The sequence below is a fragment of the Camelus dromedarius genome, chromosome 32 (assembly GCF_036321535.1).
Source record: "Camelus dromedarius isolate mCamDro1 chromosome 32, mCamDro1.pat, whole genome shotgun sequence".
Lineage (NCBI taxonomy): Eukaryota > Metazoa > Chordata > Mammalia > Artiodactyla > Camelidae > Camelus > Camelus dromedarius.
This window is the reverse complement of record NC_087467.1, coordinates 1,297,030-1,321,855: the sequence shown is the minus strand read 5'-3', so window position 1 is coordinate 1,321,855 and position 24,826 is coordinate 1,297,030. Positions and strand designations below refer to the sequence as shown.

At 37.6% G+C, this 24,826-nt stretch overlaps 1 non-coding gene and 1 pseudogene across 1 annotated transcript; both read left to right on the top strand.

The window, feature by feature from the left end:
* The first annotated feature begins 1,926 nt into the window (after positions 1-1,926).
* The window catches only part of LOC105085255 (MKI67 FHA domain-interacting nucleolar phosphoprotein-like), a 65,349-nt pseudogene continuing 42,449 nt past the window's right edge, over positions 1,927-24,826 (top strand).
* TRNAV-AAC (transfer RNA valine (anticodon AAC)) lies at positions 21,054-21,126 on the top strand. Its single transcript has one exon. It is a non-coding gene; the product is annotated as a tRNA-Val (tRNA).

Here is a 24,826-nt window from a genome sequence, read left to right as displayed (position 1 = left end):
ACAATATTTTTTGTAGATATCTCTAGTTTTGGCTCAATTCTGGGAAAAAAGCCCTTTATCTAGATTCTTTAGGAAGCTGAGGGATCTGCTGTCTCTTAAAAATAATCAGTTTAAATTAATCTTCATGCCAAAGAGACACATTCTGGAATGGCAAATTTTGCTCCCCTACCATGTTTTAAAGTTTTAAATGTTTATTCAATTGAGATTTAGTTCTTATGCCATCAAACTCACCATTTTAAAGTGTATGAGTCAGTGTTTTTAATATGTTTACAGTGTTGTACAGGCATCACCACTAGGTCCATAACATTTTCATCACCACAAAAAGAAATCCCCACACCATTAGCCGGTATGCCTTTTCCCCCCACCCCCAGATTTGGCAACTACTGATTGACTTTCTGTCTCTCTGAATTTGCTTATTTTGGATAATTCATATAAAATTCACTTAGAGTTTTTAATGCAATTCTGGACATTTGGGAGAGATCTACCCACACCCCACATTCCCGCTGGAGTACAATAATGATTTAAAAAAAAAATAGGTCAAGTCCCCAATAATCCAGCTAACCCTGGCTCAGTGTCCCAGGAATAAGAGTAAATCACTAAATAAGTTATTTTTATTTTTCTGTGTGACCCCCCTTTGCTGTCATTCTGCTGATTTTTTTTTTAGCATTTTTTTAAATTGAGGTGTAGTTGATGTACAATATTGTATGTTTCAGTGTATGTTTCATAGTGATTCACAATGTTTAAAGATTACACTCCACTTGTAATCATTATAAAATATCAGCTATATTCCCTGTGTTACACAACATAACTTGTAGCTTATTATATTATACATAGTAATTTGTACTTCTTAATTCCTTACCCCATCTTACCCCCTTTCCTTCCCTCCCCGCATTGGTAACCACTGGTTTGTTCTCTTTATCTGTGAGTCTGTTTCTTTTTGTTATATCCACTAGTTATTTATATTTTTTAGGTTCCATATATAAGTGATTTCATACAATATTTGTCTTTCTCTGTCTGACTTATTTCACTTAGCCTAATACCCTCCAGGTTTACCTATGTTGTTGCAAATGGCAAAATGTCATTCCTTTTTTAATGGTGAATAGTATTCCATATCTTGACAATTATGAATGATGTTGCTATGAACATTAGGGTGCATATATCTTCTGAATTAGTGTTTTTATTTTATTTATTTTTTAAGATAAATACCCAGGAGTGGATTTGCTGGGTTATATGGTATTTCTATTTTTAGTTTTTTGAGAAACCTCCATACTGTTTTGCATGGTGCCTGCACCAACTTACATTTACAACAACCGTGTACAAGGGTTCCCTTTTCCTCACATTCTTGTCAACCTTTATTGTATTCCTTATGATAACAGACATTCTGACAGGTGTGACATGATATCTCATTGTTTTAATTTGCATTTCTTTGATCTGCTGAATTTTTGATCACTTAAGCATCCCAGTAGGGCGCTCATAACCACCACAGACTGGTTCAGCTTTTTGGCATAAGATGAAGATTAAAGATAAATGAAACATGTCCTGAAATTTGATTTCCTCTCTGCTCCGTTTCATTGGTTTGAAACATGGTGACCGCAGATTGATCTTACTAAGGCTAATGACCTGATGATTAACAAGAGAAATGAATCTGTGGTCAAACTGCCTGTTTTAATTATTCCAAAAACTGCACCATCAACACACGGCAGGCAGCAGCCTCTTGGATAAAGGTTTGCCTGCACCTGGTCTTGATAATTACTCTTTTGATAGTAATCTGCTGTCTTGATTATTACTCTTTTGATACTTAGCAGAGAAAAAAAAATAATCAAAAAGCTCACAAATACTCAGTCTCTCACTGCTTGGAAGAGGCAGGATAAGGCAGAGCTGAAAGGCTTGATTCTGATCTGTGTCACAACTTGCAGTGAAATCGTGATGTCACACAGCAAGCTGGATAGGAGTTTGGCCAAGAGTCAAGTAGAGAGTGCTGTAAACCAGAGAAGCCAGATTCTGGCTGAGGAATGTAAAAATCTAGAGGACAAAATGTTTACTGATGATTCAGGCAAAGAATATTTGGTGTCTGGGCTGTCCTATGGCCAGGGACTCGTAGGGAAACAATAAAATACCCAATCTGGCCTCATGCTGGTTAACTGGCATCAGTTAAAATGCAGAATAATAGTAAATGGTACATACATTAAATTTTTTGTATTTGTTTAAAACATGCTGATGTATATTCATCTTTAATTCTTTGATGGTGAGCCAACACACCCCTTTTTAAAAATAAAAGTCTGCCAAATGGAGTCATATTTTTGCATGAAACATCCATAATGCATCATTTGTATTTTGAAGTTTTGATTTTTTTAAAGTGGAGCAGCAATTTAAGATACATGTGAATTTTTGAGGGTTCAGAATTGTAGGTTTTTAATGCCAAATTTTTAAGCCATCTTGCCCACCCTTATTTCAATGCAACTTGAGAGGTGGAGTTGAGGCTCGCTATTAACATACCATTTTGAAACGCTCCATTTAAATGTTGACTCTCTTCTCACAATATTTTATCAGTTCATCACATACTTAAATTATATAATTAAAAAATTATATACAACTGGGATAAACTGGTTGAGGACATCACCGACTCTTGGTAAGCATGTTGGAGAGTGTGCAGGTTGGGTGAGAGTAATCTGGCTAGCAAGATTAACCATAAGATTTGGAAAGGGAGTAGGGTCCACTGCTTAACCAGATGGGTAAATTAAAGAGAAAGCTGGTTAAGAGTTCCTACTGTAATAGGGTAGCAAGAACAGAGTGAGGCATTCTGTCACAGGTTTTTCTGTCACATTTACATGACAACAAAAATGATTTATTAAGAGGAGTTTCTTATAAAGGCTTTAGGAGCAGCAATTTGGAAATTTTGTAGGTTCATAAACTTAGATTCACATTTTTATTTTTTATTTTTATTTTATTTTAAATTTTAATTTTTTTCAAATTTTTTATTTTTAAAAGTAACTTTGCAATAGCACTCCAGCAAGTCTCATTTACTGTTTTTAATAAGGCTGAGGGTTTAATCCATATTGTTAGAAAAAAATAGAAAATGATTGATCTAGGTATTTAGCCCTCCAGTGCCCACACATGCATTCAAAAATTGGAAATGCCCTCTTGCCTGGTTCCAGGTACTGGAATGTGTATAATATAATTTTGATTAGCATAGAAATATCAGCAAGTCAAGAGTGAATTAATATAATAATACAGCCCATATTTGTAGTACCTCAATAAAGGAGGAGTGTTTTTCATGAAAATTAGGGGAAAATACTTTTATAACAAAATAATCTTACAAAATACCAATGTCTAATTTGATTATGAAGATTCCTAAAATGTCAAACGTATGGACTAGACCATAACAACGTTGCCAGGTTTGTGACTGTGGAGCATTTTCCTAAGTCTTATTTCTATATCTGAAGTGACTCTGGGTTGTTTCCGTAAGTCCTTTGCCTGGAATTATGTAAAGGGCTCTTAATAATCTTCTTATCATTTATTCTGTCTTCTTATCATTTTTCTCCATATTATTCTAGGGTGAGAATTTTAAAATGCAGCCATAATTTTTTTTACTCTTCATCAACAACATCTTGTTACTCCTGGAATTAAATTCAGACTGATTTATCTAGCCATCTAGCTTGGTATAATCAGACTGACATCTTTAGTGCCATCTCATCACATGGCCCCCAACACGTTCTCGGAGAAGTACTGGACATCTCTTTGTTTGCATAGCTACCATTTTCTTCCCTAATAACTTCCCCATATGCAGTTCCTATGCCTGGAAAAGGTTTAAATTATTCCCCCATCTGCCTCATGAACTCAAACTCATGTGCCTTCAGTGACCTCAACCCTCAACATCAGGCCAGGTTCCTTTTGCACGGTCCCAATTGTCCTTTTGGTCTGGTTTAGTTTATAGTTTTCCATCTGTCTCCTGCATGAGGCCAGTCCCTGACGTAAGTAAGAGTCCATCTCTGCTTTGCTCAGCCACTTCCTTGTGTCCAGTTTCATGTGTAAACGTCATAGTTTCTTAATCAAAATTTGTTGACTTAATCAGTTATTTTACTGTTTATTTTATTTTTAATTTTTTTTATTGAGGTACAGTCAGCTTACAATGTTGTGTCAATTTCTGGTGTACAGCACAGTGCTTCAGTCCTACATGAATATACATATATTCATTTTCTTCTTCTTTTTCACCGTGAGCTACTACATGATATTGAAGATATTTCCCTGTGCCATACAGTATGAACTTGCTTATCTATTTTATATTTGCCAGTCAGGATCTGCAAATCTTGAACTCCCAGTTTATCCCTTCCCACCTCCCTCCCCCCGGCAACCACAAGCCTGTATTCTATGTGTGTGAGTCAGTCAGTTTCTGTTTTACATAGAAGTTCATTTGTCTTTTTGTTTTGTTTTGTTTTTTAGATCCCACATAAGAGCGATGTCTTATAGTATTTTTCTTTCTCTTTCTGGCTTACTTCACTTAGAATGACATTCTCTGGGGCCATCCATGTTGCCGTAAATGGCTAGAAGCCATCATATTACCAAGGGCCGAGTATGGCATGCTTAGCCATTTTAAATTTTCCCCTGAAAAAATAGGTAACCATGAAATAATTTTTAAGAAGTGACATGTTTGGAATTGCATTTTAAACACAAAATCCACTGGCAGAAATTAAGCAATAGGCATTAAGTGGCATCACCAGGTGAGGGGGTACCTGTTAGGGATCCGCCGTGGGAAAGCTGGGCAGGAAATAATGAAGGTTTGACGTAAGACAGTAGCAGAAGTGGGAATGGAGTGTCTTCCCTGTGGGGAATATATAATAAATATCATGAAAGATTCAGGAATTAAGAGTTAGGAAATATTATCATCTGTTTTCTAATTAGATTTCACATCATATAAATCACCACAGATATAATAGAAACAAAAAAGCCCAATTAATAATTTCCATACATAGTTCTCTATTCTCTACATAATCCTAATTAAATTTCTTAGAACATCCCTATTTTTGAAATAATTTAGGTTCACATTTTTTTCACATGTATCAGTGGAACTGTTTAACTTCTTAATTATGTAAAGAAAGTTAAGGTCGACAGTGTGAGATGGAAAAGGGACTTGATTGCTCTTTAATAGCCATTGTTGAACAGAAGGTAAATTGCAGGAACAAGAGACAAAATTTAAGATAAACTGATAAGAGGAATATCGTTGTCCAGGAGCCTCTTGTCTGGCAGCACTTGTAAAATTTTTGCAGAACCCAGGGTGCTCTGTCTGTCCCTGTGATACAGGATATTGCTACAGATGAATTAGCCCGGCGGGAAATGACAGACGGCACCACTCGGAGGATCAGAAAAAACTGGTTTATTCCGCACCGGTGCCTGCCCAGTGGAGTCACCACCAAAGGCCGAGCCCCCGCCCAGGTTTTGATGGTTTAGCATACATGTCAAGTTTCCAGATACTGTGTATTTAAAACGGGGCTGGGAGTGAGTTTTGCGCTTTCCCACTGCTCGGGGACGCAAGTGAGCAAGATCAACGGCGGGAGGTGCAAGCAAAACAAACATAAGGGGTTTGTCCTTCCTTGATGTCCGTTCTCAGTATGAACAGACTTGTGGTGACCCAAACAGCCTCACAGGAAGACGGGGAATGGAACACAGAGGAAGCTCAAAGGAAGCTCTAAGCTTGAAAAAGCAGCAGTTTCACCTGGAAGAAGCTGACTGAGGGGTATTCTGAAATAGGTTAAAGAATTAAAAAGTTAGTATTTCTTTTGGAATTTCTGATTATATTTTGTGGGTTAATTCTCAGACAAGATATACCCCTCCTGAGTTAATGAGCTACTTCAAAGTAAGAGCAACGCAAATACTTAAAAAATATTGATTTATTCAATTATTCAGATTTAGATGAATGACTAGCACATAGGTAACACTAACGTAGCTTTTCTTAGTTGAGTAATTTTTGGTAGAGTTATATTATTTGAAAAGATATTTGGCCTCCTGATTTCTAGATTCATATGTCTAAATTTATTTTATTTTATTTTATTTTATTTTATTTTATTTTATTGAGTTAGTCAGTTTCCAATGTTGTGTCAGTTTCCAGTGTAGAGCACACTTTTTCAGCCATACATGAACATACATATATTCATTGTCACATTCTTTTTCACTGTGAGCTACCACAAGATCTTGTATATATTTCCCTGGGCTATACAGTATAATCTTGTTTATCTCTTCTACATATACCTGTCAGTATCTACAAGTTTTGAACTCCCAGTCTGTCCCTTCCCACCCCCCTCCCCCTGGCAACCACAGGTTTGTATCCTGTGTCTATGAGTCTGTTTCTGTTTTGTATTTATGTTCATTTGTCTAGTGTTTTGATGGATCTCTTCCATCATAAATCCATAAGAAACTTAAACTGAACCAATCCTGTATGGAAATTTGTCAACTTTTCCAAATTGTTCCCATTCCTGTGTTCTCTCACCCAAGGGCACCACCACATCCACCCAGAAAAGTAACTCTCTTCCACACCTCATGCATTTAATCAGTCTCTAAATTCTGTAAAGTTCCATCCTGTGATATATATCAAGCCCATTCCTCCCTTCTCATTTTCAATATAGACATATCAATATCAATATAGATCTGTGTTCCCAAGTCACCGCTAACGGAGAAGGTGGGCAGCGACCAGGCGTGGATAACAGTTCTATCTTGCCTGCTAGTTTCAGGCACATTCAAGTCTCAGAAGTACTTTCACACAGATATTATTATTTGTGTATGATTCAATTAGACTCAGAGAGGTTCAAATAACTTTCCAAAGCCCCTCAGTTTTTAATGGGATGTTGGATTTGAATCCAGCGCTGCCTGGTGGGTGTTCCTCCTCCTCTTGCCCGTGGCCAGTGTGCCGCGGGCATGGGCTTTGAAGCGAGGGTGCTAGGGTTTACATGGTAACGCTTCTCCTTCTTAACTATGTGGACTAATTCATCAAACATTTTCTATGTTCTCTGTTAAGGCCTTTACAAACCTTTTTACAGGTAGGGTTGTCAGCAAGAGCCCTAAGCCATGGTAGGAATGTTATCATCACTTTATAAATAAGGAAACTGAAACACAGGGAGTTTGGGTTGCGTACCCAACGCCACAGAATAGAAGGCACAACTGGACTTCCGTCCTGGGCAGTCTGAGTCTACCTTCTGAATTATACACTAATTGTCATGTTCCTATGGGAAACTTCTATAACCCCTTTAAACAGGAATAACTTCTGCATGTATAAAATGGACATAGGATATTTTGAAGATTAAATAAGATGATCAGAAAACACTAAACACAATGCCTTGCCCATAGTAGTAACTAGATAATAATATTTGTTGTTACCTTAATTATTTGACTGTGTGATCTGGAGGGCTGAGGCAGGAATTATGTACTTTTATCTCATCAAAAATGTTTCTGTATATATAGTTACTTGCTTCATAAATATCTGTTGATTTCCTTATTTAATACTAGTTGTTTCGAAAGACGGTGAGGTGAAAAAAGATAAAGTGTTATCAAATATTGACAGATACATCAGTAAAGTGTTAAATTATTTTAGATGTAAACCATAGTCAATAATGGAGCTTTATTTTATGCTGCCATGTGGAAAGGAGGCTTGTGGGAGAAATTTCCTCCTTGACCTTATATCCATTGAATAGCAAAAACCTTCAGCATAATCAAACTCAAAATCCAAGGACTTTCTTTACTTATATTTCCCAATAGTACAGCAATCCAAATTACTTTGGAATGTGTCCCATTATTTTCTATTATTACTCCCTTTAGGACATTCATCTCTAAAGGTGCCCACAGCAGAGCACCTGGTATGCATTGGGTATTAAGAGCCCTCTGGTGATTTGCAATTCTGTACCAGGAGAGGAAAGATTGTGGAGTCAGTCCATTTTTGAAAATTAGTTTTCCTTTGTCTACACCTCCAAATTCTAGCCAGTGTCCCTCTAAATACATGCTTGTGGTTGCAAAAATGATAAGGCTAGAGTGTGCAGCTGATTCAGTCCTCAAATACCCCTCTGGAAAAAAAATGGAAGACCTGAAGGTAGGCAGGATATGGCGTTACCCAGCGGATGACACAGAATCCCAGGATGAGATCCACAGGTGTCCCTGTGAGGTAATTTACAAATGTACTGCAAATGCCGTTAGGAAGCCTGCTGTGGCTCAGAGAGACGACTAATATGTCATGCTTGGCAACTAAATTCAATGATGTCGAATAACATGTTAAAAAAAAAAAACAGATAATAAAGAAAAGTGGTCTATATGGAATCAAGAAAATTAATTGAGGAGTAATTACCTGCCAGGGTTAATTCAGTAGTGACTAAGGAGATATAAATGTTATCTGGAAGTGAGTAGTTGAATCATCAGAAAGACAGACTCAGAATAATCTGAGGAAAATTTTCCACAGCCCTCTCCAATTCCTTGTCCTCTGTTTCATATTCTGCTTCTTTATCTCTTTTCCTTTTTACCTGTCTGCTTTCATATTGTGTTTGCCTGGTTCCTTAATAATTGGTGCTGGTGGAGTTGGTGGTGGATGAGGAGGTGGAGGAGGAGGAGGAGGTGAGGAGGAGAAGAACTCGATGACGATATAGAAGAAGAAAGAGACAAAGACTAAGAGGAAGAGGAAGAGGAGGAGGGGAAGGAGGAAGAATAAAGGGAGTGATTTTCTTCTTATATGGGTTTTTAACAGCTCTGTATTAGAGAGTGAATTAGAGACAGTTTAGTTAGGTCTCTCAACATCAAGTGTATCTACGTCTATATCACAAGAGCTTCATGTTCTTTAATTTCTCTGGAAAAGAGTGAAAAGGGATTCAATAAAATAGATCCATCCTTACCTACAAGACTGGAAGAATGCATACTACATGTTTGTAGTTCCTTCAGTAATTCCTTAAAGACAGAGGCAAAAATGTTTCTTATTTGTGTTTGTCGAAAATGGTGTAATTTTAAAAATAGCGTAAAGTGAAAATCCACAGCTCTCACACTAAATAAATGCCATCCTCTAGTACCAGGAGCAGTACTACAGGACTGACTATGAGGTTTTTGCACATTTTTCTCACCTAAGCCAACAACATTTAGATTCAAAGGAACATAAATGTTCACAGACACACTACGGATCTACTAAACAAGGATATGAGTGCAGAGAAGTAAGATAAATGAGCCACGGGCAGGCAGATAGTCTAGTTGTTGGCAAAAGATCTTTAAGGTTATGGGTTTGAAATAGCAAGTTAACAATTAGGATCCAATAAATGTGATTTCTGTACTAGGTCCTCAGCTGTTCTCTGAATTTTATTGGTTTCTTTGGTGTGTGGGGGGTGACTAGAACACAGAGGTGAATGTTTACATAGAGACCAAGTCCGATGCTGTCTGCAAAGTGAGAATTAAACGACATGTAAATAACATGTTTGTATCTGCTCACATTGGACACTCAATAACCGGTTATTATTATTGCACATGAAAAAGCCTAAGCTGACTTTCTTGCACAATAATATATTTAGAGGAGCAGACAGTATTTACGCTTTAAAATTTACTGGTAAAGACAGAGCTCAGGGTACTAAAGGATGACTCAAGCTCTCTGTAAAGCTAAGCCATCACTGTAAAACCTATCAAAACTACAGCACACTAAAGCTGAAAACCAACAAAAGTAATATTCGTCCCAAGGCTGCAGACACTGTCATCAAATTTAATAAGCACTTATTGCAACAGATTATTGGAAAGTTTCCCAGAACTGTTTGCTCCCAGGGAAATATGTACTTACAGGAGCCGTGGTTTAAAGGTAACTCTATCACCCATCATATATTAGGTTGAGAAATGACCAATAGGGGACAGTGTAACTGGTGGCACTTATGAAAAAAATAAGGCGGCACTTGACAGCCATTTTATTACACTTGGAGCATATTGAAGATATAAATCATGAAGATATTAAAGAATCTGGATTTTTGAAACACTAGGCTTGGGAACCCAAACCCTGTAGAGACTCAAGATGGATTCTAGGCACTGAACACATCTGAACTACTCTGGGCATCTCAGCATTCATGGGTCCCCCAGGCCTCACCAGGAGGGATGACTGAGACAATAGGTTTTGAATGAACAAAGCCAGCCGTCACAATCTCTGAATTGCCTTCTGCAAACAAAGCAAGCTCCCTGTTTCTGATACTTCAAATACCCAAAACAAATTTGTATGTAATTATATTCATGGAGTTTTGCTTTTCCATGGTCTGAGTTCTGAAGAAAAAAAAAAAAATTCTTGTTCTTATTCTTAGGATGGAGTTTAGGTAAGTCAGTTGAACCATCCCAGGGTGTTATATAAATGTGGGCTACCAGTGGAGACTGGCTTTGGATTTAGTACTTTCTGTTACGTATTTATGAAGGCAGGGAGGATTGCTAACAGAATGAAATGCTTATTCATATTTGTTGTATCCAGAATTTTTGTCCTCCTCTTGTCCCCTAAAATATTGCTCTAATCAGCAGACCTATTTTGCTACCCTCTCCGATACCACAATCTTACTTACTGTTTGAGTTAAATCACCGAAGGCCCTTGGCTTTTCCAACATGATGCACTATATATAAAATGAGTTACTGCAAATAAGACAAGGCTAGTGTCGTAAACTTGTCAACCTCATCTCCAGGATTTTCTTTCCAGATAATACCACATACTTTCTTGATATTACCTCAGCCTGAAAACGGGCAAGACTCTGTTAAAGGTAGACATCGATGAATCTCAACACATGAAACTCATGTTTCAGCACATTTCAATAATGTAAAAGAATTGGGAGTATTAGGTATGGATCATTTTGAATCGGTTTTGGTGGGGATCCATCATATATGTGCATGAAACAGGCAATAGGTATTTAGTTAGCATGGAAAGAAGAAGACTTTCGGTTTGGGTTTAAGATTTGGTGAGTGCATCCTTTGGTTTTCCACGTGCCACCGAAGAACAGCAATTATGGAGCAGCAGGTGTTAGCACTTTCTCTAGCAATGGAGCTAGCCTCCAGAGGGTTGACACTTCCTTTCTTGTGTATCATCTAAAGCAGAGCCAGATGCAGCAAAAGTCTTTAGCCCAGAAATTAGAATGAGCTCAAGCCAAATATCCTTAGGAAGAATTTTGGTGTGTTCTTCCTGGCCAATACAAAACACGATATTGGATTTTCTGGATGTGTATGAGAAGAGACAGCACACAAAGAACAAACAAAGCTAATTGGGCTCTATCCAGAAGTTTTTGTTTTTAGCAGAGCATCTGGTTAGTGTATTATGCCTATTTTTTAAAGTGGTAATTAAAATTTAAAAAAAAAAATGTAGTGGATATTGGCCCAGGAGCCAAGTACTTTGCTGTCATCATAGATGGTTCAGAATGACAAGCACGGTTGTAGCTTTTTTGATGTGATGGCAATGTTAAGACATGCTTTTTCACATTTATATTTTAGATTCAAATAATTACTTGGATGTGCAGTGACACAAAAATTACTGAAATGCGAGGTTGAGCTGTGAATTATCAGAATCTGAAATAAAGATTCTTCATTACCTCAAAGAGAGGTCCGGCTTTGATGTCACTGGGGAGCTGGTTAGGAATGCAGACACGAAGGCTCCGCCCCCGACCTACTAAGTTACAATGTCATTTAATGAGGTCCCTGGGCGATTTGTCTGCACCCTGAAGTTTGAGGTGCACTGCTCCGTTACACTAAGGAGGTTTGATGTGTCTGTGTTTGTGTATGTGAGTCACATACACAGGAATCACGCTCATTAAAAATCCCAGTTTATAAAAGATGTTTTATTCTTTAATACATTTCAGCCTGTGACTAATATTGTTGCCTATCTCCTGCTCCTCTGAAACCACTTGTCCCCATGGTCAACATGGTTGCACATCCCTACTGGACTCACAATTAAGGGAAAGTCTCTACAGGGATTGTAGGCTTGAGGAGTGTGTAAGAATAAAGTTTCCTCTATATTTTTCCAATGAGAGATGTCATACAAATTTTCTTAAGATAATAATAGTAATTGCTAGGATTAACTGAGCTGATACAATATTCACGTCTCCCTTGCAAGGGTTTCATAGGCACCATCTCATTTATCCACATACATGACATGGGGTGATTGTTCCTTTAATTACTCAAGGACACACAGGTAATATATGGAAGACTCAGAATTCATACAACATAATCACTATTCTTGTCATTTTTGTTTGGGCTAAAGTCACCAGATTTTAGGAATTTGGCACTAGCTCAAGCTTGAGCCATATCAGGATTTAATGGGAACTGTCATGGACATGAAATACATTGGAAATTGGACAAAGACAGAATCGTTGGCTTAGAAGTAGGGTCACAAACAGAACTAGGAGAGTCCACTGTCTTACCTGAATCAATTCAATTTTTGCACTTACGTGAAGTTTCCTTTTTAATTGATGCACAACTGTTCCAACCTCTTTTGACTTCTGTAAAAACTTATTAGACTCAAATCACTTTGACTACTTATTAACTTGAATTGTTCTGTTGCCATGAGAAGTGGGTGATCTCTCTAGCTACACTGTCAGCCTTTGAGGGGATGGGGACCAGTCTCACACCTTTGTCTTTTATCCCAGAGAGTGAATGGCACTGTGCCCTATCGTTAGCTTTTGTGTTTATAGATTAGCTGACTAACATGCTCCGGGTGATCTTTGATTTTCAGGAATGACTTAGATTAGGTCCAGAGATTGAGACATTTATCCCAGTAGGAAGGAAGTTACAGATCACTATACCCCAGAAGCTAGCTGGGAACTGTCTCAGAGAAGTTCCAGGAAGTTTGCATCAGGAACAATTAGGCTTAAGGCACAATCCTCATTCCCTCTGCTAACAAAGTTTATCCAGTACATTGTGAATGAAAAATATTGCTTGCCACATCAGTAAACAAAAATACTGCCACCATCAAGTCATCAGCCACTATGGTTGAGCTGGAGGGAACTCAGGATGGGGAAAAGCAGGCCACCACAGCCACCGACAGTGGTGGCCCCTGAGGAGACTCAGGATGGGAAGGACAAGAGAATTCCCCTAGATGGCTAAGGTGTGTATCAAAGGAAGGATTTCAATGAGTTCAGACGTTGGCGTCTTCCCATACATAGAAAAGTGCTAAATTCCTTGAGATATCTGGGTTTCTTTAATTAACTTTAATTCACATCTTTTGATGTTCTGACTACCTGGTTTTTATTGCAAAAACTATACATCCTGGCCCCTCCCCTACCTCTTCAGAGCAGCCCCTTAGAGATGTCTGAGAGGCTGTTCCTGGGCTTAAAGTCCTCAGAATGTCCACTGAATGAAACAAAACTCTCAGTTTTTAGGTTGTGCATTTTTTTTGGTCAACAACATCATGCAGTTTTAAACAAATAGTTAACTTGAAAGGAAGGTTTGAGAGAGAATTTTCAGAGAGTAACAGAATCTTGGAGCTAGAGAATACTTTAGTGAGAACAGAATTTTCAACTGCCTGAATCTGAAATCAGGGTTCAAAGAGAGTATGTTACTTGTTCAAGGAAGCAAAGGAAGACTCAGATTGGAATCAAATCTCTTGATACCCAGTCCAGTATTATTCCTTCTTTCTGATGCTGTATCCACAGCGGAGCACATTTAATGTTTGACTGAGTGATAGAACTTTCTAATCAGAGGAGGCTGAAGTCCACTAGTCTCTTTTAATGAGGCACTTGATTCCAAGTCCCCAATTTAATTATAATGATGCCAGAACAATCCAGCAGATAAAACTGTGCTTGTAGTTCAGTTTTTAAGCGGCCAGCTGTAGGACTGGGAAATGTTCTGAGAGAAGTGGCAACACCTCAGTATTATTCCAGGGGATAGCTGGTGTAACTTCCATCAACAAAGTTAGATCCAGTAATGCGGTTTATGCCAAAACTAGTAACTCCATAGAAGCAAGGATCAGCAAACATTTGGGCTTTCAAAATATGGTCATATATTAATAGAATTAAATGCACCCAAAGTAATTCAGCAAAAGATAAGGAAAGGAACTAAAACAAAATGATCACAGAAAGTCATGTTGTATATGATAGAAAAAGATACTGATGGGTTTTAGATGGGCAGTCAAAATCAGTCCTCATTAAGCTCCATGGAACATATAAAACCGAGTGCCTCAGGACACTCAGATATGAGGAAATCATCATTATTCCCCACACAGGTCATAATGAGGATGGTAGAGAATTAATGCCCAAGATTTTTCAAATAATTATAATAGTAATTAAATAGGTTAGCATAGCATATCCTATGGCAAGTGCTTGCCACACACTCTCATTTATATTATTACAGCAATCTATGTGACCAGAACATTATAATCCTCACTTTTGTATCAAGAAAATCAGGTTCAGCTATACTGTAACTAGCACAGTGTCACAGAATTAACAAATTATTAAGACAAAGTTTGATCACAAGCCCTGTATTCTAAATCATTTTATGATAGTTTATCTCCTGGTTCCCTAAGACACTTTGGATTACGTTATTATTTTTATTTTTAATAATGACTTTTGCAGCTCTGTAAGAAATTCATGGGGCAGAATAATCCATGAAACAGACAACTGTTTCTCAGTCTTTGTAAACCTTTAAGCTTGTTGGGTTCTGTAAACTTGTTAACAGAAAAGCCAAGGCTCTCTTGTCCATGAGAGAAAAGATAATAAGGAAGGGAGATCAGATTATTTTGTCAGGGTCCTGGATGCTGAAGGAAGGGAGGGAGGCTCACATGACTTAAAATGTTTTATAGAAGTTGCTATTTGGAAATTTTGGATATGGGTAAATAAAAAAAGTACTTTACTGTGTAATGTATTGTGGAAACCCCTTTACTACCCCTTCAAGAAAGTTAACGACCCTGAATCACCAACACAATCTTGAGAAAAAATAGTAAAGCTGAAGGTATCACACTTCCCGACTTCAGACTATATTACAAAACTATAGTCATCAAAACTGCATGGCACGGGCACAAAAACAGACAGACACATAGATCAATGGAACAGAACAGAGAGCCTAGAAGTAAACCCACAAACCTCTGGGCAATTATCCTATGACAAAGGAGACAAGAATATACTGTGGAGAAAGACAAACTCTTCAACAAGTGGTGGTGAGAAAGCTGAACAGTTACACATGCAGAATAAAATTAGAATACTCTCTAATACCATAAACAAAAATAAACTCACAATGGATTAAAGTCCTAAATGTAAGACCTGAAACCATAAAACTTCTAGAAGAGAACACAGAACAGTACTTGATATAAATCCAATCAATATTTTTTGGATCTGTCTCCTAAGGCAAAAAAAGTAAATAAATAAATAAACAAATAGGCCATAATTAAACTTAAAGGCTTTTACACAGCAAAGGAAACCGTCAGCAAAATAAAAATACAGCCTACAGAATGGGAGAAAATATGTGTAAATGGCGTGACCGATAAGAGGTTACTATCCAAAATATAAACAGCTCATACAACTCAAGCTCCAAGAAACAAACAACCTGGTTTAAAAATGGACAGAAAACCTGAATATACATTTTTCCAAAGAAGACATACAGATGACCAGCAGGCACATGAGAAGATGTTCAACATCGCTGATCATTAGAGAAATGTAAGCCAAAACCACAATGAGGTATCACCTCACACCTGTCAGAATGGCCATCGTCAACAAGTCTACAAATAACAAATGTTGGTGAGGATAAGGAGAAAAGGGAAACTTTGTACACTGTTGGTGGGAATGTGAACTGGTGTCGCCACTATAGAAAGCAATGCAGAGGTTCCTCAAAACACTAAAAATAAAACTACTGTATGTCCAGAAATCCCACTCTTGGGTATATATCCCCCCCCAAAAAAACTAAACTGAAACCACAAATTTGAAAAGATACATGCACCCCATTATTCATAGTAGCATTATTTACTATAGCCAAAATATGGGAGCACCCTAAGTGTCCATCAACAGATGAATGGATAAAGATGTGAGATATATATATGTAGTGAATATATATATATGTAGTGAACCTATAGAGTATTATGCTTAGTGAAATGTCAGACAGGGAAAGACAAATATTGTATTTTATCATTTACATGTGGAATTCAAAAAATTAACTAGTGAATATAACAAAAAGGAAACAGAGTTACAAATATAGACAACAAACTAGTGGATACCAGTGGGGAGGAAAAAGGAGAAGGGGGCAGGATAGTGTTTTGGGATTAAGAGACACAAACTACCATGTATAAAATAGGAAGCAACAAGGATGTATTATGTAGCACAGCTAAATATAGCCATTATTTTTAATAGCACTAGATGGAATATATGCTATTAAAATATTGAATCAGTATGCTGTACATCTGATACAATATTATAAATCATCGATACATCAACAAATAAAGACAGTTGAGATGAATACATAAGACTGTGCTTCAACACCCAGAAGAGTAAATCCCTCAAGATGGCCAGCTACATCCCAGGTACAAATAAAAATGTCACGTCTTTCTTCTTTGTATGTTCTGTATCTCTTGATGTATCTTAGAGTCTACAGTCTTCAGCGGCTGAAAAGATTTTGCTGAGCCTTAATTTTTGCAGTTTGTAATACGAGAATAGTGAGTCCTAATATTCTATTCAAAATAAGTATGTTATTATAATGTGGAATATGCATTTTCAAATTATTATGATGATGAAGATTATAAATATTATTATTCACATACCCCCAGAGATTTTGATAAGCCACCCTTTGTTCCCATGAAAACCAATAAATTGATGAGTTCCACAACACCAAGATAATGAGTTTAAATATCCTCTCCCACAGCCTACTCGAACTAGAACAGCACTGCAAATGTGAATGCACTTTTGATAAATACTCATCTTATTTAACAGAATGGAATAGCTACATCCTGAAAGGTGGGTTAGTGATGCAGGATCCAGTGGGCGTATAAAAAGGAAAAAGCAATTCTGACAGCGGATGGAGGCTCGGAGTGGCATAGAAAGCACTCATTAGACAAAGGCTTCCTGAGTCTAATATGAAATAGACAATAAGACAGTGCGTGGCCGCCAAGATAAACAGACACTCCTGGGAAAGAATTAGAAGCGTGTGATTATTTTTTTTTTAAGGAAAACTCTGGGGAAATACTGAAGAGATGGCTCTGGGAACCACAGCAGGAGCAAGAAGCTTAAATCACAAAATAGGGTCAAGTTAAGCCATAAAGCTTAGACTATGGCTGGAATCACATCTTTCTTTTAAAATTTTTTTCAGTAAATATTAGTTGACCTGAGTAAAAAAAAAGAATTTTTTTAATTTTATAAATTTGAGCGTGGAATCATTATACTGTACCATTTATCAGGGGCAGAGGGTAGTTTAAAATGAGTAATCATAACGTGTATCTGGATCCTTTGTCCCAGCCAGCTGTCAGCCCAGGGTCTACGCCTTCAGCCTGATAAGGCTGTTAACCAATATTGATTGAGTTACTTAGCTCCATTGATAACCCACAGGGTGGAAAAGGTAGCCAAGCTCTGGCTTACATGCAGGGAACTAAAACACAGGATCTACCTAAAAACTTTCCACTTGTGTAACGAATGTTTTAGGGGCATTGATAATTCTAAGCTATTGACACATTTAGATAAATGTCTTTTACTTTACTTGTTTTTTGAAATTGATTTTAAACTTTGTTGGAGAAGTTTTAAGGTCCCTCATTTAGTAATACGTTCCAATCGGGAATCCAATCCAAAGCCTTTCCATTTCCATTTTGATTCATTTTTCTTTGTGTAGGTTATAGGTTTTTGGTGACATTAAGATGGAAACAACACAATTCTTAAATATCAGTTTAGAAAATTAACAAATAATGAGTACTAAAACACTTTTTATCAAAATCAAAAGTTAGAGAGTTCTTTTGTTTTATGAATAAGCAGCCGATCGGGTGCATTTTATTAAAAATGAAAAGTGAGCCAGGGGAATGATGATGAAAATGTCTATCATGGACCCACAAAAGCTGGGATTTGAGATTGGTGGAAATGACAAGGAGGGGTGAATTCTCAACCCGGTGCCACAGCCTCAGCACAGAATTCTATGTCTTCAAATGGAAAGCATCTTAAAACATCAACCATGTGTTTTACAGATGAAGAAACTTTTGTCCAGTGTGGCTAAAGGGTTAGGGACAGACAAACCAAGCAGTGACAGCTCTGGAAACAGACACGAGATTTCATCACTTCCTTAACACAATCAATAAGGTCTGTTAAGTTACAGAACTAGGTGAAATCCAATCTTAAATTTTGTTGGAGAAAAGTAGAAGGCGGCAGGGGTAATCCTGGCATCTTCCCAACTCCAGGAATCTCAGTTCACCACAAAGTCATATACCAGAATGTGTAATAAACTAACAAAAGCTTTTATTAAGCATTGGTTTCAAGTGAGAGTAATGCATGGCCTTTTCAGAAGAGAGTTAAGTGCATTTATTCTTGGTGAATAACGTGTTCTCCTGACTGCAGTAGTTCTAAGTAATGAACAGTTTGGACGTGACAGATCTCTTTTTGCATCCTATTACTAAACAAGGCACATTTTGCTTAGGATAACATGGGAATTAAGAAAGAAATGCAATTTCAGATAGAAAATGGTACTTGGATGCCAGGCAGGTTTCCATAAAACATTTAAAGAACACTAGAGCAAGATGGTTTCTGGAGGAATTTTTCTGGGTTTGTATGACTTGTTTTAACACACACACACACAAAATGTCTTTCACAATAAAGTTTTAAAAGAACAATGCTCCCAATAAAGACCCCTTTTTAAGAAAAATCACATCAAATTCTGATGCTCAGTGAAGTAACTGGCCACGTGTCACTCTAACTATAATTGAACCAGAATCTGTATATTCTATAATCATCACAATAAAAATTCCAATAGATTTATTTTATTAAAAGGTCCTAAGTTTTACTGAGTTTTATCATCAGAAGCTCTGTCCTGCCCCCACTTTGACCTTTTCTAAGCGTGTAAAATAAATCACAAGATGACAACTTATTTCATTTACAATAAACGTCTTCTGTTTTTGTGTTCATTTCTTTATGCTTCCCTAAAGTTAACACGAATCAGTACGACTTTCTGGGATGCAAAGAAAACATCTTCAACCATTTGTACAGTTACTTTAACAGTCATCAAAGGGGTTTATCTTCTTTATTCACTTGAATAAATAATCTTATTCCCACTCACCCATTCCACACTCTGGGTTAGAAAAAACAAAATCTATTAGAGAAATAGATTTCTATGCTATTACAGGTCGTGTGGAAAGTAACAAAAGATGGAAAAAGAGAGTAGAACCAAGCAATTTTTAACTTAACTACAATTAAGGAAGTTTTTATAGATAAGACAGCATGTGGGTGACATAATGTGCAATACACAGAACACATGAAGGCAGAAATGACAGATGAGCATCTTTGATTGTATACATAGATAACGGCTTAATTCGAAGCATGGAGTTGAAGTAGGGAAAGAAAAACATGGCTAAGGTATTTTTAGTGAGTAATATATATGTTTGGGCTATAAAATTATATTCACATCAATAGAGTGAGTGCTTTAATTGTAAGACAATGGATTTTAACTTACAGTAATATTTCTCAAATTTAAGACCTTGTGGATCTTCCAAAAAAATTCCAATGATCTCAAAAACATAGATTCTGGTCAAATTAAAAGTTGAATGAGGACAACCTATGTGAATACTTGAAGCATCTTCTTTGTAATAAAAATGGAAGCATTTGAACGAAAACCAAGTGGCAAGTCTGGATTACAAAATGGCCATCCAGAATGATCCAGAATATGTTTGCATTGACTTATAAATTGCTATTTAAATGAATTTATAAAATTAAAAAGGAAATCCATAGAGAGATTTTATACCCATATGGCAAGGATCTGTAAGACTTAATTTGAGTCACCGTCTTACGATCAATTTAAAGCCATTGAAAGGGAGCAGGACCCTGTGCCCCTCCCCCTGCCTGTTGTTTATAGAAAAGCTGAAGGCCCCCAGGCCTCCCTCAGTCACAGAAGAGGAGGCTCAAGCAGCTGATCAGTACAAGCCTGCAGGTTTGGAGGGATGGCAGCAACTCCGACCACCTATCTCAACAGTTAACTGAGATTATCCCTTCATTTCCTTTTGAAACTTTCAAGGCTGAACAGAACCCTTGGGAGATTTTTTTTCCTAGTGGAGGGGATGCTAGGTCCACTAGAGTGCAGGTGTTTTGATTAAAAACTTTCCTCTTTGTTACCAAGACTGTTGCCCACAGAATCATACCCCTGCCCCTCCCTCAAATAGGAATCAATTACTCTTATCTAAGTCTCAGGAGGCAGCTGCAGAGAAGAAATAAGAACTGGTTGGAACCCACCCAGTCTAAGACTGGTGGGGGATTTGATGTCCAGTGGACCTCGCACTTCATTACATGGCCATTGAAATGTATTAACGTGCTGAGTGATACACCCACCAGCTTATGTTGACAGTTGCCATGACAACCACCAGAAAAACCCATACAAGGACTGAAAAACTTGGACAAGGACTGACTGACTCCATCACACCCAGAAGGAGGACATGATGGCAAAAATCTTCTCATAAAAGTCCATGTGCCCAACCTAGGCCAGAGCTGTCCCTACCAGCCAGCCTGGCTGACAGCTCACCACTCGAGCACCTTTTTTCCACACCGGGGCTTTTTTGTCCTCCTCCATCCTTGGGCACTTTCCTTCCATTTCCCCTTCTGAGCATTAAAGTGGCTGTTTACTTCATCCCTCTGCTGCTGCTGTGCAAATTGTTTCATGGCCAGTGGCAAGAACCCACACTTGGATGGGCTTCCTAATTTAAGGGTCCCCCCATCTGCTAACATCATTAAAGTTTAAAAGTACAATCAAACTGGTACTTCAGAAGAAATATTCTAGAGAATTTCCTTTTAAGGAGGCACTGGAGAACTTTTGAAATAACTTGTTAATTAAATTATTCTATTAATTAACACTTAGCTGAGGCCCTGGATTCCACCTAGATGCTACGTGCTAAAGACAGAAAGATGAATACATGGTCCTGCCATAAAGAAGCTCATGGCTGGGGGGGAGGGTGTAGCTCAGTGGTAGAGCTCATGCTCAACATGCATGAGGTCCTGGGTTCAATCCCCAGCACCTCCTCTAAAAATAAATACATAAATAAACCTTACTACCTTCCCCCAAAATAAATAAATAAAAATAAATTGTACAAAAATAAAAAAGAAGAAGCTCATGGTCTAGTTGACAAAAAAGTCCTCGACATATAAAAATAATAAAATATGGAGATGCAATCGTGAAGAGATGGGCAGAGAAGTAGCATTTAACCCAGCTTGGAAGCCAAAGAAGACTGAATCATTAGGCTAAGTGGTAAACAGCAAATTGAAACTGTGTTTAAGTTTGGGGCAGCGGGGGTGTTGGTTGGTGGGGGGTGGGGGCAGGGGTGGGCCCCTTAAAGATGAGAGGACAGCATGAATAAACTTCCCTTTGGTGTTGCTAAAGTGAAAAGTTTGAAGCTGCAGATATTAGAGAATGAAACTGGGCAGGTGAACAGCAAGCAGCTAGATCCCTGTGGTTTTAGTAAATTGGTGTTCGGGTGCTGACTTTGTCTTTGAGCCCTGGAGAGCTCTTAGCAAATGGGATGCAAGAAATGACATAGCTGACTTGATATTTTAGCAGGATAACTCAAAGGAGAATTTAAATGGAAATTCAGAGGGGGCAGATGAAGACTATTATAATATTACCTGAAGTGATGGTGAGTCCCTGGGCTGGGATACTGGTGATGGAGACAGAAAACAGAAGGAAAAAATTACATATAAGAGGTGAAATCAGTAGGATACTAACTATGCATGGGAAGTGATTGAAAGGAGGAAATAAAAGGTGAACAAGTTTTTCAGTTTACAGGTATCTATCAATTGAGAAGGAGAATATAATGACAGGAAAAAACATTGAAGAAAAAATGAGTTTAGTTTTGACATATTGAGAGAGTACCATCTAAGGATTGCCCAATATTCTATTGGTAGATGAATATACAAACCTGCAACTTGGGCAAATACATTTTTAAGATTCAACAATTTAATAGTTGAACAAGTTGAAGATGTTTAAGACTGGTGCAATTATTGAACAATTAGAGGAGACTGAGCTCTTTCCAAAGTCCTTTAAATGAACTATCTCATTTAAGACGTACTACAAATATATGGAGCAGTTACTAGTAGCATTCCCATATTACAGATGAGTAAACCGAGGATTGGCGTCAAGAGAGGAACTGACCCAAGTTAACAAAGCTGGCTAGTTGGGGCTGGAGCTCAGACTGGAGCTCAGGAAACCTGACTCCGTGGAATCTAACCACAACCAGTCAACTGTACGGTTTCTCTGAGAAAATGTATCATGAGAAGAGCTGTGGGCAATAGCAAAACCCTGGAGAATGCTGGAATCTTGTATTTTATATTTATTATTGTACTAGAAAGTGAACCTACAAGTGAGGCAGAGATCAGAGAGATTCATAAAGAACCAGGCTGCATCGTGTCATGGTGGTCAGTGGACTGGAGAAGCAAGCAGCGGTCAATTATGTAACTTGCTTGAGAAGCCAGTGAAAAGTTCACATTTGATTTGGCAGTTAAGAGACAACACTTGTGAAAGTGGCTTCAGTAAAAATTTTGGAATATAAGGGATATTGGCAAGGTGGTAATTGACTGATGTGATAGTAATGACTGTTTTGGAAGTTCAGAAGAGAAGAGAGAGAGAGGTTCAGGGAGACTGTGTGTTTTGATTTGTGTTGGTTCCATTCTGCATGGTTCTGTAACGTCCCTATCTTCCCTAAATCCAGCTTGTTCTAAATAACCCTTAGTATTATTTCTGTTAACTTGGAAATACCACAATTTATCGCCACCCCTTTAATCTCAGCTGGGCTCAACCTGTCCCCACCATCTAAGCAACCCCCCTGCTTTTGCAGGGACAGAACAAGCCTCCCTACAGTCTATTCTTCATAGAGCAGCCAAACATAAATCATGTCGCATCTCTCTCACATTCTCTAATGTCTTCTTATTACGCTCAATACAAAATCTAAAACCCTTACCAAGGACGCCATGTCCTTCCTGATCTGGCCCATGCGACTTCTGCAACTTTACGTCTTAATGACGCTTCTCTCTGGAGTATTCTTTCCCCAAATATTTACACATAACTTTTTCTCTCATTTCCTTCTGGCCTCTGCACAGATGTTACCTTTCAGAGAGGACGTATGTGAATTCAAGACGATAGTAACTTTCCCATTACTTTCTACTCCTCTTTTCCTGCCTTTTTATTGTATGTGTGTGTGTGTGTGTGTGTGTGTGTGTGTGTGTGTGTACACACACACATATGTACAATTTATATTTTAGAAGAAAGAAATATATATAGTTGTTTCTTCTAAAATACAAGTTCCATAGGTCTCTACAGCTGGAACAAAGTCTTACCCAGAATACATCTCAAAAAATATACAAATGAATAGACAAAGAAAGGAAATAATGTTCATAGCAATGCTGCTCATTGCTTGCCCCCATTAGAAGTTTCCTTCAACTAGGAAATAATTTTCCATGGCTATATTTAAGAAGACATATCATCACACGGTCAAGCCGACAACATGAGGTAGCAGGACTTGATCATCCATACAGTCCCACTTCTTCACCAAGGTCTGAAACTTTAAGAATGCAAAGTAAAACTCTAAGCACCGTTTTGTTTTCTTCATGTAGAACAAAACCTGCTATGGTTCTCTGAGTTCTGTATTTAAATTGATGCAGAATGAAATTACAAGGGTGATGATTTTAGTTCAACTCAAACTAGTCCCTGAATGCCAAGGACAGTGTCAGATACCAACAATGAAGTGCCATTTTAGAAAGGGAAATCATGGGATGATCGAAAAATCATGTCTGTTCTCAGGTCACACAGGGTGTATTTTTAACCAGACTGAATGCAGCAGGGGGTAAGACAAGCAATCTTTATTTATCTTGTTATTGATATGAAAGCATGGTTTACCTGTTTACTGCAATATCCATTAAGTGTATCAGCTGTTATGTAGTGAATTTGTCCAACACAATGAATACATTCAGTTGAAAATCACCAGAGCAACCTTTTATGGAATAATAATGCTTGTGAGAAATACAGCAGCAATCCAGTCGGTTAAATGTCTGCCCATAGACTTGGATATTTGCTATAATGGTCCACACACTTCCTGCAATTCCAAGCCAGCTTTATATTTATCAGTTTATTTTCCATATACAAGCAGTTTAACCATCCCTTAAACCTCGGAAAGGAGCTGGTAACTAACCCTTTCTTGTTACACTTGTATAAATCATGACTCTGAAAAAAACTAACATAGAAATGAACAAGCATATTAGCTTTTCTTGTGGTTTATGTTACTTCAAAGAAAAATGTTTATTTTTCTCAACAATTTCCTGGATTCCTCCAACTGAATAATAAAACTCATGTAGACTTTATTCCATTGCATCTTTGAAGAATGAGAATTTCCAGAGACTTGTTTCAATGGTTCCATTTCTTTGAAATTTGGAAATCAATATTTTTAATACTCCTAAAGACCCACTTGTTCAAGCCTGCCCTGAAGTCAGTCTTAATTTTATTTGATAACTCTGAATTATTAGAGTTTAATGTTTTTATTTCAACTCTAACCTATAGCATTATCCTCAGAGAGGCCAAAATAAACCCAACCAGATCACAGGCTCTCAATTTAAGGGGTCTACAAATTTGAACAGAACTAAAAGAGAACATACTTCTTTTCAACTAACCTCTAGTTAAGAGGTGGCATTCGTTCCTTTGAGTATAGACAACCAACAGGAGAACTATGAACAGTGCT